Source organism: Lolium rigidum, chromosome 2, assembly GCF_022539505.1.
Source record: "Lolium rigidum isolate FL_2022 chromosome 2, APGP_CSIRO_Lrig_0.1, whole genome shotgun sequence".
NCBI lineage: Eukaryota > Viridiplantae > Streptophyta > Magnoliopsida > Poales > Poaceae > Lolium > Lolium rigidum.
Window position 1 is genome coordinate 168,919,215 of NC_061509.1, and position 21,550 is coordinate 168,940,764.

At 46.2% G+C, this 21,550-nt stretch overlaps 1 pseudogene; it reads right to left on the reverse strand.

Annotated features, from left to right (window-relative positions):
* Positions 1-10,070: 10,070 nt before the first annotated feature.
* LOC124690294 lies at positions 10,071-12,238 on the reverse strand (annotated as a pseudogene).
* Positions 12,239-21,550: the final 9,312 nt, after the last annotated feature.

Sequence of the window (21,550 nt, forward strand, 5' to 3'; positions counted from 1 at the left end):
ATGCAAGATCATAAACAACACATATGTAATAACTTGATAATTAACATGACATGGTATTCTCTATCCATCGGATCCCGACAAACACAACATATAGAATTACGGATAGATGATCTTGATCATGTTAGGCAGCTCACAAGATCCAACAATGAAGCACAATGAGGAGAAGACAACCATCTAGCTACTTGCTATGGACCCATAGTCCGGGGGTGAACTACTCACTCATCACTCCGGAGGCGACCATGGCGGTGTAGAGTCCTCCGGGAGATGAATCCCCTCTCCGGCAGGGTGCCGGAGGAGATCTCGAGAATCCCCGAGATGGGATCGGCGGCGGCGGCGTCTCGGTAAGGTTTTCCGTATCGTGGTTTTTCGCCTCGGGGGTTTCGCGACGGAGGCTTTAAGTAGGCGGAAGGGCGAGTCGGGGGGCTAACGAGGGGCCCACACCACGGGCGGCGCGGGCCCCCTTGGCCGCGCCGCCATGTGGTCTGGCCACCTCGTGGCCCCACTTCGTATGTTCTTCGGTCTTCCGGAAGCTCCGTGGAAAAATAGGCCCCCGGGTCTTTGTTTCGTCCAATTCCGAGAATATTTCGTTACTAGGATTTCGAAACCAAAAACAGCGAGAAAACAGGAACTGGCACTTCGGCATCTTGTTAATAGGTTAGTTCCAGAAAATGCACGAATATGACATAAAGTGTGCATAAAACATGTAGGTATCATCAATAATATGGCATAAAACATAAGAAATTATCGATACGTCGGAGACGTATCAAGCATCCCCAAGCTTAGTTACGCTCGTCCCGAGCGAGTAAAACGATAACAAAGATAATTTCTGAAGTGATATGCCATCATAACCTTGATTATACTATTTGTAAACATATGTAGTGGATGCAGCGATCAAAACAATAGTAATGACATGAGTAAACAGGTGAATCATAAAGCAAAGACTTTTCATGAATAGTACTTCAAGACAAGTATTAATAAGTCTTGCATAAGAGTTAACTCATAAAGCAATAAATCAAAGTAAAGGTATTGAAGCAACACAAAGGAAGATTAAGTTTCAGCGGTTGCTTTCAACTTGTAACATGTATATCTCATGGATAATAGTCAACATAGAGTAATATAACAAGTACAATATGCAAGTATGTAGGAATCAATGCACAGTTCACACAAGTGTTTGCTTCTTGAGGTGGAGAGAAATAGGTGAAGCTGACTCAACATAAAAGTAAAGAGAATGGTCCTTCAAAAAGGAAAGCATCGATTGCTATATTTGTGCTAGAGCTTTTATTTTGAAAACATGAAACAATTTTGTCAACGGTAGTAATAAAGCATATGAGTTATGTACATTATATCTTACAAGTTGCAAGTCTCATGCATAGTATACTAATAGTGCCCGCACCTTGTCCTAATTAACTTGGACTACCGGATCTTTGCAATGCATATGTTTTGACCAAGTGTCACAATGGGGTACCTCCATGCCGCCTGTATAAAGGTCTAAGGAGAAAGCTCGCATTTTGGATTTCTCGCTTTTGATTATTCTCAACTTAGACATTCATACCGGGACAACATGGACAACAGATAATGGACTCCTCTTTAATGCATAAGCATGTGGCAACAATTATTATTCTCATATGAGATTGAGGATATATGTCCAAACTGAAACTTCCACCATGAATCATGGCTTTAGTTAGCGGCCCAAAGTTCTTCTCTAACAATATGCATGCTCCAACCATGAAGGTGGTAGATCTCTCTTGCTTCGGACAAGACGGACATGCATAGCAACTCACATGATATCCAACAAAGAATAGTTGATGGCGTCCCCGAAACATGGTTATCGCTCAACAAGCAACTTAATAAGAGATAAAGTGCATAAGTACATATTCAATACCACAATAGTTTTTAAGCTATTTGTCCCATGAGCTATATATTGCAAAGGTGAATGATGGAATTTTAAAGGTAGCACTCAAGCAATTTACTTTGGAATGGCGGATAAATACCATGTAGTAGGTAGGTATGGTGGACACAATTGGCATAGTGGTTGGCTCAAGTATTTTGGATGCATGAGAAGTATTCCCTCTCGATACAAGGTTTAGGCTAGCAAGGTTATTTGAAACAAACACAAGGATGAACGGTACAGCAAAACTCACATAAAAGACATATTGTAAACATTATAAGACTCCATACCGTCTTCCTTGTTGTTCAAAACTCAATACTAGATATTATCTAGACTCTAGAGAAACCAAATATGCAAACCAAATTAGCAAGCTCTAAGTATTTCTTCATTAATGGGTGCAAAGTATATGATGCAAGAGCTTAAACATGAGCACAACAATTGCCAAGTATCAAATTATCCAAGACATTTTAGAGTTACTACATGTAGCATTTTCCAATTCCAACCATATAACAATTTAACGAAGAAGAAACTTCGCCATGAATACTATGAGTAGAGCCTAAGGACATATTTGTCCATATGCAACATCGGAGCGTGTCTCTCTCCCATAAAGTGAATGCTAGGATCCATTTTATTCAAACAAAACAAAAAACAAAAACAAACCGACGCTCCAAGCAAAGTGCATAAGATGTGATGGAATAAAAATATAGTTTCGGGGAGGAACCTGATAATGTTGTCGATGAAGAAGGGGATGCCTTGGGCATCCCCAAGCTTAGACGCTTGAGTCTTCTTAGAATATGCAGGGGTGAACCACCGGGGCATCCCCAAGCTTAGAGCTTTCACTCTCCTTGATCATATTGCATCATACTCCTCTCTTGATCCTTGAAAACTTCCTCCACACCAAACTCGAAATAACTCATTAGAGGGTTAGTGCATAATAAAAATTCACATGTTCAGAGGTGACACAATCATTCTTAACACTTCTGGACATTGCATAAAGCTACTGGACATTAGTGGATCAAAGAAATTCATCCAACATAGCAAAAGAGGCAATGCGAAATAAAAGACAGAATCTGTCAAAACAGAACAGTCCGTAAAGATGGATTTTATTAGGCCACCAGACTTGCTCAAATGAAAATGCTCAAATTGAATGAAAGTTGCGTACATATCTGAGGATCATGCTCGTAAATTGGCTTAATTTTCTGAGCTACCTACAGGGAGATAGACCCAGATTCGTGACAGCAAAGAAATCTGGAACTGCGCAGTAATCCAAATCTAGTACTTACTTTCCTATCAAAGACTTTACTTGGCACAACAAAACATAAAACTAAGATAAGGAGAGGTTGCTACAGTAGTAAACAACTTCCAAGACACAAATATAAAACAAAAATACTGGAGTAAAAACATGGGTTGTCTCCCATAAGCGCTTTTCTTTAACGCCTTTCAGCTAGGCGCAGGAAGTGTAACTCAAGTAACATCGAGAGATGAAGCATCAACATCATAATTTGTTCTAATAATAGAATCATAAGGTACCTTCATTCTCTTTCTAGGTAAGTGTTCCATACCTTTCTTGAGAGGAAATTGATATTTAATATTACCTTCCTTCATATCAATAGTGGCACCAACGGTTCGAAGAAAAGGTCTTCCCAATATAATGGGGCAAGATGCATTGCATTCAATATCCAAGACAACAAAATCAACGGGGACAAGGTTATTGTTAACCATAATATGAACATTATCAACCTTCCCCAAAGGTTTCTTTTTAGCATTATTAGCGAGATTAACATCCAGATAACAATTCTTCAATGGTGGCAAGTCAAACATATCATAGACTTTTTTAGGCATAACAGAAATACTTGCACCAAGATCACATAAAGCATTACAATCAAAATCTTTGACTCTCATTTTAATGATGAGCTCCCAACCATCCTCTAGCTTTCTAGGAATAGAAGTTTCAAGTTTTAGTTTCTCTTCTCTAGCTTTTATGAGAGCATTTGTAATATGTTTTGTGAAAGCCAAGTTTACAGCGCTAGCATTGGGACTCTTAGCAAGTTTTTGCAAGAACTTTATAACTTCAGAGATGTGGCAATCATCAAAATCTAAATCATTACAATCTAAAGCAATGGGATTATCATCCCCAAGGTTGGAAAAAATTTCAGCAGTTTTATCACAAGCAGTTTCAGCGGTTTTAGCAGTTTCAGGTAATTTTGCGCGCTTTGCACTAGGAGTAGAAGCATTGCCAACACCAATTATTTTACCATTGATAGTAGGAGTTGCAGCAACATGTGAATCATTAGCATTGCTAGTGGTGGTAATAGTCCAAACTTTAGCTACATTTTCCTTTTTAGCTAGTTTTTCATTTTCTTCTCTATCCCACCTAGCACGCAGTTCAGCCATTAATCTTATATTCTCATTAATTCTAACTTGGATGGCATTTGCTGTAGTAACAATTTTATTTTCAATATCCCTATTAGGCATAACTTTCGATTTCAAAAGATCAACATCAGAGGCAAGACTATCAACTCTAGAAACAAGAATATCAATTTTATTGAGCTTTTCCTCAACAGATTTGTTAAAGGCAGTTTGTGTACTAATAAATTCTTTAAGCATAGCTTCAAGTCCAGGGGGTGTATTCCTATTATTGTTGTAAGAATTCCCATAAGAATTAGCATAACCGTTACCATTATTATAAGGATATGGCCTATAGTTATTACTAGAATTGTTCAGATAAGCATTGTTGTTGAAATTATTATTTTTAATGAAGTTTACATCAACATGTTCTTCTTGGGCAACCAATGAAGCTAATGGAACATTATTAGGATCAACATTAATCCTATCATTCGCAAGCATAGACATAATAGCGTCAACCTTATCATTCAAGGAAGAGGATTCTTCAACAGAATTTACCTTCTTACCTTGTGGAGCTCTTTCCGTGTGCCATTCAGAGTAATTAACCATCATATTATCAAGAAGCTTTGTTGCTTCACCAAGAGTGATGGACATAAAGGTACCTCCAGCAGCTGAATCCAATAAATTCCGCGAAGAAAAATTTAGTCCTGCATAGAAGGTTTGGATGATCATCCAAGTAGTCGATCCATGGGTTGGGCAATTTTTAACCAGAGATTTCATTCTTTCCCAAGCTTGAGCAACATGTTCATTATCCAATTGTTTAAAATTCATTATGCTACTCCTCAAAGATATAATTTTAGCAGGGGGATAATATCTACCAATAAAAGCATCCTTGCATTTAGTCCATGAATCAATACTATTCTTAGGCAGAGATAGCAACCAATCTTTAGCTCTTCCTCTTAATGAGAAAGGGAACAATTTTAATTTTATAATGTCACCATCTACATCTTTATATTTTTGCATTTCACATAGTTCAACAAAATTATTGAGATGGGCAGCAGCATCATCGGAACTAACACCGAGAAAATTGCTCTCGCATAACAAGATTAAGTAAAGCAGGTTTAATTTCAAAGAATTCCGCTGTAGTAGCAGGTGGAGCAATAGGTGTGCATAAGAAATCATTATTATTTGTGCTAGTGAAGTCACACAACTTAGTATTTTCAGGGTTGGCCATTTTAGCAGTAGTAAATTAAGCAAACTAGATAAAGTAAATGCAAGTAAACTAATTTTTTTGTGTTTTTGATATAGCAAACAAGGCAGTAAATAAAGTAAAGCTAGCAACTAATTTTTTTGTGTTTTGATATAATGCAGCAAACAAAGTAGTAAATAAAATAAAGCAAGACAAAAACAAAGTAAAGAGATTGAGAAGTGGAGACTCCCCTTGCAGCGTGTCTTGATCTCCCCGGCAACGGCGCCGAGAAAATATGCTTGATGGCGTGTATTTCACACGTTCGTTGGGCAACCCCAAGAGGAAGGTATGATGCGCACAGCAGCAAGTTTTCCCTCAGAAAGAAACCAAGGTTTATCGAACCAGGAGGAGCCAAGAAGCACGTTGAAGGTTGATGGCGGCGGGATGTAGTGCGGCGCAACACCGGAGATTCCGGCGCCAACGTGGAACCTGCACAACACAACCAAAGTACTTTGCCCCAACGAAACAGTGAGGTTGTCAATCTCACCGGCTTGCTGTAACAAAGGATTAACCGTATTGTGTGGAAGATGATTGTTTGCAGAGAAAATAGTAAAAACAAGTATTGCGGCAGATTTGTATTTCAGTATTAAAGAATGGACCGGGGTCCACAGTTCACTAGAGGTGTCTCTCCCATAAGATAAAAGCATGTTGGGTGAACAAATTACAGTCGGGCAATTGACAAATAGAGAGGGCATAACAATGCACATACATGACATGATAAGTATAGTGAGATTTAATTGGGCATTACGACAAAGTACATAGACCGCCATCCAAGCTGCATCTATGCCTAAAAAGTCCACCTTCGAGGTTATCATCCGAACCCCCTCCGGTATTAAGTTGCTAACAACGAGACAATTGCATTAAGTATGGTGCGTAATGTAATCAACAACTACATCCTCGGACATAGCGCCAATGTTTTATCCCTAGTGGCAACAGCACAACACAACCTTAGAACTTTACGTCACTTGTCCCGGTGTCAATGCAGGCATGAACCCACTATCGAGCATAAATACTCCCTCTTGGAGTTAAAAGTAAAAACTTGGCCAGAGCCTCTACTAGTAACGGAGAGCATGCAAGATCATAAACAACACATATGTAATAACTTGATAATTAACATGACATGGTATTCTCTATCCATCGGATCCCGACAAACACAACATATAGAATTACGGATAGATGATCTTGATCATGTTAGGCAGCTCACAAGATCCAACAATGAAGCACAATGAGGAGAAGACAACCATCTAGCTACTGCTATGGACCCATAGTCCAGGGGTGAACTACTCACTCATCACTCCGGAGGCGACCATGGCGGTGTAGAGTCCTCCGGGAGATGAATCCCCTCTCCGGCAGGGTGCCGGAGGAGATCTCCAGAATCCCCCGAGATGGGATCGGCGGCGGCGGCGTCTCAGTAAGGTTTTCCGTATCGTGGTTTTTTCGCCTCAGGGGTTTCGCGACGGAGGCTTTAAGTAGGCGGAAGGGCAGAGTCGGGGGCTAACGAGGGGCCCACACCACAGGGCGGCGCGGGCCCCCCCTTGGCCGCGCCGCCATGTGGTCTGGCCACCTCGTGGCCCCACTTCGTATGTTCTTCGGTCTTCTGGAAGCTCCGTGGAAAAATGGGCCCCTGGGTCTTTGTTTCGTCCAATTCCGAGAATATTTCGTTACTAGGATTTCTGAAACCAAAAACAGCAGAAAACAGGAACTGGCACTTCGGCATCTTGTTAATAGGTTAGTTCCAGAAAATGCACGAATATAACATAAAGTGTGCATAAAACATGTAGGTATCATCAATAATATGGCATAAAACATAAGAAATTATCGATACGTCGGAGACGTATCACAAACAAACATATATTTTAGCCACATACTATTTTAATCTGACAAATAAAAGATTCCTTGGACTTTTTTACATTCAGTTTACTTAGTTTGATGTTTAAGGAGAGGGAGCTAGTGAGACGTGGTGTCCTAATTAATAGATAAACTCCTACGCTCATATATAACCCTAATTGTAAACTTATCATACTTCTCTATAACCGAGAAGAAGATGTAGATTACCATAACTACGATAACTGATAGAGAGCCTCCAGTGACTAAAAAAAATATACAAAATGATGGTTAATTAACTACTCCCAATCAAAGGAAGGGAATTGGACACTCTAATAAGAAAATTTATGCAGTACTACAAAATATATATGAGTGAAGAAAACATTCAGTTGAGATAGAGATTTATGAGGTATTGTATGCAAATGATTTTTTTTAAATATGAGAAAGGGAAATTTAGTTCGGCATCCGATTATCTAGCATTAAATCTGATAATGTAAAATGTGTTGGGATATACATTTGATATAGTCAATAAAAGAAAATGCTTAAGTGCAGGTGCAAACTGGGAAGAAGCAACACTCTGAGAACTTCCTTTTGTGAGAAAAGATTGACCTGAAAAATGTAGGAATCAGTACATGTGTATGGTAAAGTAGCAACAAAGCCAACTTTGGCAAAATAAATGGCAACAAAACTGAATACATAATTCAGGAAATATTCAACTTACACATTAATGAGGAAGAGTTATAATGGATAGTAGTGAATAATTATCAATCCAGGTTGTTTGTGTGAGGAACGCAGGAAAACCCCAAAATGCAGAACGTTGTCCACGGCCCTGTATTAGAAAGGTGCATTCTTGTTGAAAACATCAACAAAAGAGAATTGATTAAATAAATGGGAAGCAACATTATTAGAGTGGGTATAGTTCACATAGGTGCACAGTCCAATCCGGATATTCTATCTGAGACCTAAATAATTCCAATTATAGTGTCAACTATTATTTTGAATCGTTTTTAATTGGAATGATATCTAAAGTTGAACAACAACATTTTATTTTTCACACTGCCACTGCTAATGAACCTACAACTAAATCACATTGTGTTGAATGAATGTCCTTCTCAGTATATAGTCATTATCCTTAGGAAAGAAAAGGAACACAAATTTCCGAAACACTTTACTTGCAAAGTTGGCCGTAGAAAAGAACTATATATCAGTCGTTACATGGAAACACACGATTAAGCTGGACATGACCTTGAATATAAACTTGAAAGTTGTTAATGTTATGCAGACACACATTTTGTTACCTGATCCCTTTCACTGGAAGCTCCACATGCTACAATACTTAGCATGTATATGTGCAGAGATAGAGCAAGTGCCCAGTTACAAAAATAATTTTATCCTGCATGAAAACATTGATCTAAAATATGATCCAGAAATTAGAGCACCGGACAAATTATTTTAACCAATTTATGCCTTCAAATCCTTTGTTTAAGCAATGAACCACATCAAGTAGCATGCGGAGATATATAAGACAAAGATCTGATGGATAATGCTTATCATTTGGAAATATTTTTAATTCATCACACGATCTTGGTACAAAAATTAGAGATAGACATGAGGCTTACAGGTAATAGTTTCATCCATAATCTGTTGATGAGCCATTAAAGCGAGTATATTGTAAGCCACATCAGATCATCATCAGATAACTCTGTCTTTGTCAGATAAATTTGTGGTGTTCATCGGTCGTGTTGTTGCTAATGTTCTTCGGAAACACGGAATCAGTTCTAACAGAAAATCATAGACAAAAAAAAAGTGACAGAGATAAACTTCAGTATATTACATTGAAGCTTCAGAGCTGGTGACTAATGGTGTTTTCCTGCCGGCCGGACGATTCGTGCTGGTGGAGGCATCACTCATCATATTGATCTTGTTGACCTGCTGCTGAATACAACGTTAGATTTATGTTTCTCGAGATCGCCAAACTGGTTCATTGGCCTCGGCTGGACCATGAGGAAATAGATGAATTAACGTAGCCTGGAAAATAGATTGAATTCAGCTCGCCTAATTTTTTCACCGGGATACTACAGGACGTAGTCCATTCCTACAATGACATGTGCGGCTTGTCTCAGGTGGCTACTCTGTCGTCTCATTTGTCCAAAAAAATTGTAATCTATTCCCGCAGGAGTTGTCTCGGCAGACTGGGATGCAGCCGCACTGGCTTGTGGAGGCCGAGGTAGCGGCCACAACATGAGACGACGGGCAGTAAATATAACCCGTGAGAGGCTAGAGCAGAGAAGAAATGGGGAGGATGCACTTACCATTGCAGCGACTAAATTTGCCGGAGGTCGAGAGGACGCCGATGGTACCGGCGGCGCTGACCAAGATCGGAAAAGGATGAGCGCTGAGGAATAGATTGGTTGGGATCCGGCGGTTATTTAATTTGAGATTGCGGTGAGACGATTGGAGCAATCGTGGTTGTTTATTTTTTATCCGATGGTAAATAGTAGTTTAGACATGAGGATTAACGGAGAGGCTTGTAGGGAGTCTCCAATTAGTAAATATAAGATATAAGATTGTTCAGTTCTTGAACATATATATAGGAAAGCCGATTAAATGATACAATATTTATACATGATGAAATACATACCACACCAACATGCATATACACGATTAGATTAACATTACAAATCACAGTATGCACAGGAAATACACGAGTTTATACACATAGGATAGATTAATTCAGTAGGAGGTACCTAGTTGCCGATTCGATCAGTCCTTCATCACCTCCAACGCTGACGTGACGAGCGAGCAAACATTGATGGTGTGCCGATAAGCCCTACGCTTCCGGAGAAGACATTGAAGCACTCGAGCTGCGATGTGGTTCCAGCGACGCGTCTCAGCTCGCCCTCCATCCCGAGCTCAACGAACAGGGCCACGTAGCGAGCGTCCGACCGCATCATGGCGACGGCAAGCTCGATGGTGTACCAGCGGACTCGAGGCGCGTCCATGGACAGGCGGCTGTACTGACGCAGCACCTGCACCAGCGTCCCCGCCAGGACCGTGTCCACCACGCTCGTCGTGGCGAGGCTTGCTTTGAGCTCGCTTGGCTCCATAAACAGGACTATCTGCGCCGCAAGCCCGAGGAAGACATTGAGGACCTTCTCCTTCTCCACCATGATTGTCCTCAACACCTTAGTGGCGCCGGCCGTGAGTCCTTTCAGCTTGATCTGCCACTCGTCGCCAGCATAGGAGCATAGGTTGTGCAGGATCCTGGCGGCACCGACGATGACAACATGATCGTTCAGCGCGGCAACGAGCCTCCCGACCCCTCCCCCAAGAGCCATTATGATCGCGCCACAGTTGTTCTTGCTCTCCAGGGCCAGCATCGCGAGCGCCTCGCCGGCCTCCACCCGGATCGCGTCTGCCTGTCGAAGATCTGCCGTCGCCACTGGAGACAAGAACATGGAGACAAGCACTCTCACCATGCCGCCCGTCCCGCCGATGACCTCCCTCGCCTCCTCGTCCATGGCAAGGCTCGTCAGTATCTCAATGGCCAGCTGGTGCAGCTCGGGCTGGACCTTCTTGTCATGGTGCTGCAGCACCTCCCTGACGTTGCTCACGGTAAAGACGATGTCGGTTAGCTCCCTCCGGAGCAGCTTCCCGGTGTTCCCTGTCGTCCCCGCTAGCCTCTTCACCACGCGGAGCGACTGCTTCACTGCCTTGAGCCTCATGTCCCTCGGCGTCGTCGGGGCCAGGCGCCCATGGTCAATGCTGGAGTAGGAGATGACCTTGTCGAGGAGGCCGCGCGTTTTGCCGATCTTGTCGCAGTTATCGTGGTCGTGAGCCAGCTTGTTGAGGATGGAGAGGCCCAGGATGTTGAGCTCGTCGAGGTCAGCGTAGAGTAGCGAGGCGACGGACTCGATAGCGCCGGGGATGCCGGTGATGCGGAGGGCGATGTGCTTCCTCTCTGTGAGCATGGACACCACTACCGCCGCCGATCGCCGGACCTCCCTCTCCGCCGAGTCCTTCCAGCTTAGCATCTCGATGAGCCTCTCGATGGTGGGCGCAGAAACGCCTATCTTACGGAGCGCGGCATCGGCGAAGCGGTCGGACTCGGCGAGAGAGACGAGGATGCCGACGCCAAGGCATTGCTCGTCATGGGAGCCCGCGGTGACGAGGTCGTCGGCGTAGGAGACGAGGTCCATGTGAAGGCCGTCGAAGATGCTACCGTTGAGGCAGCATGAGTAGGAGTCATAGAAGAAGCGGCGGACGGCGAGCTCACCGCCGCAGGCGTCAGCAAGGTTGCAGTCCTCGGCGACGCGCTCGAGAAGGCGTCGGTGGCCCATCTTCCACTGCGACAGCGCCTTCTCGGCGAGGAACAGGAGTGCCTCAGCGAGCGCCAGGCCGTAGAAGATGTTCAGCGCGGCGCTCCGATTGGTGCGGGCCTCCTCACTACCGCCATAGTGTTGGTGGAGGAGGCGGATGAGGGAGAGTGACACGCACGCCGAGGCGGAGACAAGCTGCATCCAGGAGAAGGCGCGCACAATAGCCCAGGACACGGGCCAGTGGCGGCGCCAAGTGGCCTGGTGCTGCCACTCTAGCTCGTGGCTGCGGCCTAGGATGCGGGTGGCCTCGATTAGGAGGAGGCCCGTGATGCACCAGAAGTCGGTCTAGCCCAGCGTGATGGCGAACCCGCCGAGGAGGACGACTGTGGCCCAGACGAAGGCCAGCGTGCCGAGACGGCTCGCGGCTTTCTCGAGGACGGCGAGCTGGAGGGCCAGCACGGTGAGGCGGTGCTCCGGAGACGACACTTCTTCGGCGGCGTCGGAGCGGGTGCGCACGTGCGGCACGGCCTTCTGCGGCTCGAACAGCGTCGGCAGCTGGTCAGGAATCCTGACGCGGATGCTCGGGGCAGCGAAGCTAGCACGACGATCCATTGCAACGAACCCTTTCTTCTGTTGCTTCACTGTATGCTTACTAATTACCGATGCCAGTGAGTGTGTGAGTCTCGCCACTGCATGCACTACGTATTTATAGGCGTTCAATGATATGTAGTAACAATGTACGTGAGAACTTGTGGCATTCTTGAACTTGTGGGTATATTGTTGATTTTTTGCGTGGTGACGATAGTGTCTGTTGGGAATTCCTGGATGGAGACTGTTCTTAATTTTTCTTGTTACGAGAGAATGTTGCCGTTAAGGCAGGAGGTTGCCCCTAAAGTTGGATTTTTCTATAGATAGCACCTATGGCTCATTTGTCTGGCAAAAAGTATCGAATGGGGCTGCTACAAATAATAGTCTACTAAATCTATAGCGATTAGATTTGTTTATAAATCATTATCATATAATTGTGCTTTTTTCACGGTTAACAAAGATATATAAAATAAAGGATCTATAAGCTATTCATCAAATTTAAATAGGAGTATTAATCATTGCACACAAATGTTACCTGCCATAGTCTTCCCTCTCTCTTCCAGAAATAGAGTTTGAATTCTGACAGCAACTTTTGTGTGCAATGATTATCTTGCTTACTCTGTCATACTCTAACGACCTCCAGGTTGTCAAAATAAATCAAGCTCTGTGATTACCATATATAAGCACCCGGTCACGCCATTGTTGTGAACAACCAAAGGTTGCTGCAATGCAAATCTCTCCTTTCCAGAAAGAGCAAGTTTTCTTCTGTTGGGCCGAACTGCGCTTATTTTCCTTCAGTTCTCATGCTGTAACATCGTCTCATCTCGGTGGCTACTTCTGTTCCATTGATGATATGAAGAATCGTAATATCCAAGTTTTGATGATCAAGGACCTTGTGACAACTCTGTGAAAACTATGAAATAGAGCAAAGTTTCTTTTTTTTTTTGGCAGAGGCAAGACAGTGGTATGTATATGAGCATGCATAGATTGAAGACTAGAAACAGAAGCCCAACTGTAGAGCAAGTACACATACCATAACATAGCCAGTGGGACTTGGCCACTTGGACAGAGTCTAATCCTCCATTCTTAGTGTATGATGTCATGTTTTCTCTTATTTTTGTCTGATCAAACGAAGTGCATCTGAAGATCTGTTATCACCAGAATTTGATCGGATCAGAGGTGGGCCGCGATTAAAGATGGGCTTGAAGAATATACATGGAAGATATACATGAATCGGCCTTGTATACAAAGTTTGGGCTAGTTTGCCCGTGTATCTGTAAATATAGTAGGATACGTGTCGGTTAGATAGAATTTGGCTCGTGCACGGTTGGGATTATTCCCACGTTAGAAAGTCTACGGACTATAAATATGTATCTAGGGTTAATTGAGAAAAACAACAATCACGTTCACCACAAACCAATCTAGGCGCATCGCCAACTCCCTTGTCTCGAGGGTTTCTTCCGGGTAAGCATCATGCTGCCTAGATCGCATCTTGCGATCTAGGCAGTACACGTTTATTCGATGTTCATGCGTTGCTCGTGCTGAAGCCTTGTTGATGGCGAGCAACGTAGTTATCATAGATGTGTTAGGGTTAGCATTGTTTCATCGTACCATATGCTTTCGTCCGTGCAACCCTTAGACGTCTAGCCGCCCTTACACCTATCTTAGGTGTAAGGGCGGCACCTCGCTTGATCATTATTTAGTAGATCCGATCCGTTATGATTGCTCCTTGTTCTTCAAGGATTAGTTTAATATCTGCATAGTTAGGTCTTACAAACGGGTTGAAGGATCCAGTGGCACGTAGGGTGTAGTTTGCTAGCCCTAGACAAGATGTTCCGGGGATCAACTTCATGTTGGTTTTTAGGCCTTGTCTAGGATCGGTTTATGATCACCGTGCGTGGCCGCCAGGCTCAATCACGCGTAGGATGTTCCGATTATGTGGTGAAAACCCTAAATCGTCGTAGGTTGTTTTAGCTTTATATCGATCAAGCAGGACCACCATATGATCGTACACCTCGTACGAATCATGGGTGGATCAGGACAATCTGAGAGCCGATCGAGGCTCGTATTTAATGTTTACGTGTATGCCATGCAGGAAACTAAGCGAGGCAAATTCATCACCTTCCTGATCAGGTATAGGTCAGGTGGCACGCCCTTGCACCAGCATCGGACCTGCGTGTCGAAGCTTTGCGGGTCGTCGCTCGAGGGACCAGGGCCAGCCGCAGTCCTGGGAGCCTCCCGGCTCTACTGTGTTGCCCGTCGCTGCTCGCCGGTGGGTTTCTGACCGCAACACATTCTGGCATGCCCGGTGGGACAGTCTTCGACATCAACTGCATCGCCATCTACATCTGAGATGGCGGAAGGTACTCCGATCACGTACGAGGATCTGACTGAGGAGCTCAAGAAGAAGTATGACGAGGTCAAAGCTATCCTCGAAGCCGACCTCATCGGCTCTTTCCGGAGAACCCGCTCACACGACATCGGGTGGAAAGGGTTCTCACCGAAGGCGCGCTCGATGGAGTGGACCTGTCCGCCCGTCGAAGAACGCATCGGGTCTCGCGTCGAGAGATTAATTTCATGGTAGCTCATTCGCTGCACCTCCATTCCGAGAGCCCGGTGAACACTTTGGAGCGTGTCGCTCTTCGGGTGATCCAGGAAATCATGAGGCATCAGTACTCTCCGTCGGGACCAGCTCTAGGGACTCACCAAGGAGAGATGCCACTCCAGTCCCGACCACCGCTGCCATTTGCGTTGGCAGCACCAGAAGTGCCGAGTTCACCGGCATACGTCGTCTACAAGATCGGTGGTGACCCTAGTGATTACCAGTTCTTGTATGAGGCGCCTAAGGAAATCCCTCACGGATACACGTGCACATACGTGCCAGACTGCAGTAACTGGGCACTCACGAACAAGACTGCAACTACAGGGACTTCTGGAACAGCAGGAGGAACTTCGGGAACAGATCTTGAGAAGCAGACGTGGCTAGCTAAGTATGCCACTCCGACAAACCTCCAGAGCTCAACTCCTGCAGTTGGCTTAGAGCTTGAGAAGCAAGCGTGGCTGGCTAAGTATGCCACTCCGGCGAATCTTCAGAGTTCGACTCCTGCAGCCAGCACCGCGGATCAGATCAGTACAATCTTGAGAGACCAGTTCGGCATGGTGCCGAAAAGGAGGGCAATCGGCTATTCCAAGCCGTACCCCAACGAGTACGAGTTGATCCCGCTACCACCCAAATATCGGCTCCCTGAATTCTCCAAGTTTAATGGATCAGATGGTTCCAGCTCAATCGAGCATGTGAGCCGATATTTGGCACAGCTGGGCACGATCTCAGCATCAGATGAGCTGCGTGTGAGGTTCTTCGCACAGTCCCTCACAGGATCGGCTTTCGGGTGGTACACATCGCTGCCACCTGACTCAATCCGGACTTGGAAGCGGTTGGAAGAGCAGTTCCACATGCGGTATCACTCGGAGGCTTCCGAGGCCGGCATTGCCGATCTAGCACAAGTACGACGAAGCGCGGAGAAACGGTGTCGGAATACATCCAGCGCTTCAGGACCGTTAGGAACCGATGCTATTCGGCTCGTGTGACCGAAAAGAAGCGATCGAGTTGGCGGTCGTGGGTCTCGCATCACCAATCAAGGATGTGGCCTCCCAAGCGGACTACCCTTCATCGGCGCATATGGTGCAGAAGCTGTCATTATATGAGCAGCGCCACCCAGAGGTATACCAGGATAAATTCAAGCGTGCGGTGGTCCTGGTTGAGGCAGATGAAGATGAAGGCTCTGCGGGAGATCAAGAGGTAGCAGTGGCTAAATGGACTCGGGGGGCAAGCCCTGTGTCCTGCAAGTGGGTTAACCCACAAGGTCCTCCAAGAGGGTTTGACTTCGATGTGACCAAGGCTGAGCAAATTTTCGACCTCTTACTTAAGGAGAAGCAGCTAAAGGTACCCGAAGGCCACAAGATCCCCACGGCGCAGGAGCTGAACGGAAAGCCATGCTGCAAGTGGCATAACACGTTCACCCATGCCATCAATGACTGCAGGGTGTGGCGTCAGCAGATCCAAATGGCGATAGAACAAGGGTGTCTAATTTTCAGCCAGTACGCCATGAAAGTCGACACACACCCCTTCCCCGCCGTTAACATGGTGGAGTGCACTTACCCTGGGAGGTGCCAGCCAAGATTCTCGTTCAACATCAACATGGTAGGACCCGGGCACCACCCCGGTAAGGACGGAGACGAGGGCAGCTGCTCTCATAACGAGGACAAGGAGGAAGCCGTTTCACGCGATCGGCTCCGGCACGATGGCAAGCGCTACATCACGGAGGGAGAAGTGAAGAATGTGAGATATCAGCGACCTCTCTCTGATCACCTCCTCAACAAATACGTGAGTCAATACGACCAACGCCGACGATACAACAACGATGACGAAAGAGATCGTCTGGCTAGCAGGGACGCCAGGAGACATCGTCGGCATGATCGCGACGAGGAGAGATATGAGCACCACGCCAAGGAAAAGTCAAGAGAGCAAGACGACGTGGATAGGCACTGGGACTGTCCCTTCTTCAGACACTGCTGGGATTCAGGAATGAGCCGATTGCCTACAATCGGCAACTGCCCAGAATGTAGACAGAAGAAGAAGGATGTAGCTAACGTGTCCGTGTTCAAACGTCTAGGGCCTCTCCCGCCTCGGAACAAGCACGCTGAGTCCTCTCGGGTGGAAGATCTTGAGGAACTAGAGGACGATGATGAAGAAGAAGAAGATAAGTACCACCGGCCAAGGTGGTGCCCTGATGGACTCAGCCGTTCCCAAAAGCGTAGGGTTCAGCGACTACGTGGTTTGGAGGAAGCCGAAAGGTTATACCTGCACACGTTAAGGAAGGCGCGGCCGGATCTGGCCGCGAAAATTCAGCGAACTCTGGACGAAGAAGGACGGCCACAAAAGAAAGAGTGGCGCCCCAGACAAAAGAAAGCCGATGATGAGACATCGGCTGGCACAAACAAGGTGTTCATCCTTCCGGCGGAGTTTAGTGCTCCAGGATTAGACGAAGCACATGTGGCACAACTTGACTGCGGCCCACGGCCAGTTATCTTTGAGAAGCCACGAGAAAGAAGCTACAGACACCTGAAGGCCCTGTACTTGCGAGGTTATATCAATGGGCAGCCTGTCAACAAGATGCTGGTGGACACCGGGGCGGCAGTCAACATTATGCCATACTCCATGCTACGTCGGTTGGGACGTTCTAGCTCGGACCTGATCAAGACCAACGTTACACTGAGCGATTTCAACGGCCAAGCATCTGACGCACAAGGTGTTCTGAACGTGGATCTGACCGTAGGAAGGAAAACCATCCCTACGATGTTCTTTATTGTCGATAGCAAGAGCACCTATGTTGTCCTGCTAGGGAGAGATTGGATCCACGCCAACTGTTGCATTCCATCCACGATGCACGAATGCTTAATACAGTGGGATGGAGATGAAGTAGAGGTCGTCCACGCAGATGACTCAGCCGAGATTTCAACGGCTGGCATGAACGTTTGGGAGACGACAGGCCAAGAGCCACTCTCAGGCATCAATTTGGACGACTGCGAGCGCATCGACGTGATGAAGGACGGGGTTAGGCTGGTCTTATCCACCGGCCTGGCCGTATAGCAAGAACAAATCTATGGACGAACGTGGCGAGGCCGATCCTTGTGATCGGCCCCAAAGATCTATGGACGAACATTGCAAAACCTTCATTGAGCGATTCAATCAACATGGAGGCCGATTCCAGCAATCGGCCAAAATTATCCTCACCATACGTTCTGCCTGTGTTCAACGTCGATCTAACGGGCAACGGGTTTACGTCGGCTGATGAGCTGGAAGAAGTCAACATTGGTCCTAACGGAGCCGACGTTCAAAAACAGTGCCTTGGCTAACTACAGAGCCGATATCCACAGTTACCTGGCAGATTCGGCTCGGGGGGCACCTAATCGGATGAACATGTGAGATACATGTGCAGTGAAATATTGGGGGCCAATAGAAAAATCGGCCAGTAAAAAAAAATTCTCATGATGTACATCCGATGCACGGACATCGACTTTAGAACTAAGAAACAAAGCCGATGCACAGACATCGACTCTAGTACAAATTACACAGGATCTACCAGCTGCGTGTTCAAGACGCGGATTTCGACCAAGTCGGTCTTCAGTTCAGCTTCGAGGCCTTCCACTTCCTCGAGGGAGTGAACAATGAGAGCTTCCTCAGCTTCAATGAGCTGTTTTGTTGCCCGAACCTTCTCTTCGAGGACCTCCGACCCTTTGCGCAAGGTCGCCAGTTCAGCAGTGCTGTCAGAGGTGTCAGTTTTGGCGTACAAGGCAGCCTTTTGCTCATCAAGCCGTGGGCATTTTGTCTGCAATATCGGCTTTCAACGGAAGAAGAGGTGATCGGCTCCGGTGTTTCTGCTGTCGGTTTGGCCAAGTTGGCCACCTTCTCAACCGCACTCGTAGAAGTTGCTAAGGCCAGAGTGGCGGATGGCATGGGTACCTCCTCGACATCCCCACTGGAGGTGTCATCAGTTTGCAGAGGAAGAGGTTAGCCGATAAGAACGACAAGGGGTCAACATGCAACATGAGCCGAGGAGAGGATGGAGCTGCCCTGCCCTTTTTTGGTGGGAGTTTGGGAAACGGCAGGTTCAGGGGCTGACCTTTTCTTGGAAGCCGACGGTGGCAAGTCTGGCTGGCTCTGCATGGTGGCTGTCTCAGAATTGCTTGAGTTCGAGGCCCTTCGACTGAACTGTATGTCCTCGCCGCTGTTCTCGCCTTAACTGAGGCTCGGGGGGCAGCTGATCTGGTAGACACTCTGTTTTTGGAAGCCGATTGGAGTGTCATCGGCTGGCCCTGCATCATAACCTTCTTCAAAAGCGGTGAGTTGTTGCAGAAGAAGACCACCAGAGCTGCTGAAAGGAATCTGAAAGGGAAGCCGTTTCTGTTGCTGCAAAGAGATAGAGCAAGGCGCTATGTTCGGACAGCAAGGAGCGGTTAAGGATCACCTTCAGGCCGGAGACCATAGCGTGGGCATTGGATGATGTTGCCCTTGGGTCCGTTGCAGTTGCGAACCTGCGCGATTGACATCTGAGGTTCATATGGCCGTGGGTTGGATCTGTTCAAGCGGCGATTTGGGGATTTGAGTTTTGCTCTTTCGGATAAGTCGCAGGTTACCATTTGAATAGACAATTGGGTTGGCCTTACTCGTGTTTTATGGTAAAGGCCGATGCATGCCATCGGCTCTTTTTGGGGATTGGTTGACTTTGACTATCGGCAAAATTAACTGGAAACACTTCTTCATTAATAATAGGGGTTTTTACAATGAAGAGCCGATTGCTCAGGAAGCTACTAATCCTGCACTACTAATCCTCGCTGGCCTCGTTGTCAGCATCGTAGCTGCCGTCGGCGCTGCTTCCGGAGGGTTCCTCGTCGCTGCTGCCCCAGCCCTCGGCCGGAGCCTCTTCTTCCTCGTCATCATCATCTTGCAGAGAAGTTGAGAAGGCAAGTCATCATGGTGAAGGGTACTGCGATGGTTCTGCTCTGCCATGACATGACCCGACGATGAAGAAGCGAAGTGATTTTGGAATTGTCATTTCCAAAACCAGGGGGGCATGTGTTATCACCACAATTTGACCGGATCAGAGGTGGGCCACGATTAAAGATGGGCTTGAAGAATATACATGGAAGATATACATGAATCGGCCTTGTATACAAAGTTTGGGCTAGTTTGCCCGTGTATCTGTAAATATAGTAGGATACGTGTCGGTTAGATAGAATTTGGCTCGTGCACGGTTGGGATTATTCCCACGTTAGAAAGTCTACGGACTATAAATATGTATCTAGGGTTAATTGAGAAAAAACAACAATCACGTTCACCACAAACCAATCTAGGCGCATCGCCAACTCCCTTGTATCGAGGGTTTCTTCCGGGTAAGCATCATGCTGCCTAGATCGCATCTTGCGATCTAGGCAGTACACGTTTATTCGCTGTTCATGCGTTGCTCGTGCTGAAGCCTTGTTGATGGCCAGCAACGTAGTTATCATAGATGTGTTAGGGTTAGCATTGTTTCATCGTACCATATGCTTTCGTCCGTGCAACCCTTAGACGTCTAGCCGCCCTTACACCTATCTTAGGTGTAAGGGCGGCACCTCGCTTGATCATTATTTATTAGATCCAATCCGTTATGATTGCTCCTTGTTCTTCAAGGATTAGTTTAATATCTGCATAGTTAGGCCTTACAAACGGGTTGAAGGATCCAGTGGCACGTAGGGTGTAGTTTGCTAGCCCTAGACAAGATGTTCCGGGGATCAACTTCATGTTGGTTTTTAGGCCTTGTCTAGGGTCGGTTTATGATCACCGTGCGTGGCCGCCAGGCTCAATCACGCGTAGGATGTTCCGATTATGTGGTGAAAACCCTAAATCGTCGTAGGTCGTTTTAGCTTTATATCGATCAAGCAGGACCACCATATGATCGTACACCTCGTACGAATCATGGGTGGATCGGCTCCTTGAGCCGATCCACAGGACAACCTGAGAGCCGATCGAGGCTCGTATTTAATGTTTACGTGTATGCCATGCAGGAAACTAAGCGAGGCAAATTCATCACCTTCCTGACCAGGTATAGGTCAGGTGGCACGCCCTTGCACCAGCATCGGACGTGCGTGCCGAAGCTTTGCGGGCCGTCGCTCGAGGGACCAGGGCCAGCCGCAGTCCTGGGAGCCTCCCGGCTCTACTGTGTTGCCCGTCGCTGCTCGCCGGTGGGTTTCTGACCGCAACAAGATCACACCAGGATGAAGGCATTGTTGCCAAGAAATGGGGATGTTGCTTTTATCTCCAGTTGAAACAAAGCCACGTGTGTGCTCGTTTTCAAATCTGGAAAGTCGAGAATCTAATAGAACTGGCCATGAGTGTGCTCATTTTACGTATCCCTACTACAGTGTTTGTCCTTGCTTGTACCTGCCATAGTTTTCTCCTGGTCTCTCTTCCAAAACTAGCAATACTTCGTAGATTCTGAACCCCAAAAGGGAAGTTTTGTGTGCAATGATTATTATTACTTTTTCATGCTTTAACGACCTCCATGTTTGAATGGATCGTAGCGAACAAGAGGGGGGTGAATGGACGCTACGTCAAGTTTTAGCCTTTTTCAATTTTTAGTGCAACGGAAGGTAAAGGTGATAGCTTTAGCGATGACAGTGTTCCTACTATGATTCTAGACAAATGCAACAAGCAAAGGAACCAAACAAGATAGTAAGAGTAAGGAGCGAGACAACCGGAGGGCGCGGAGACAAGGCGAGGTTTGTTTCCCGCAGTTC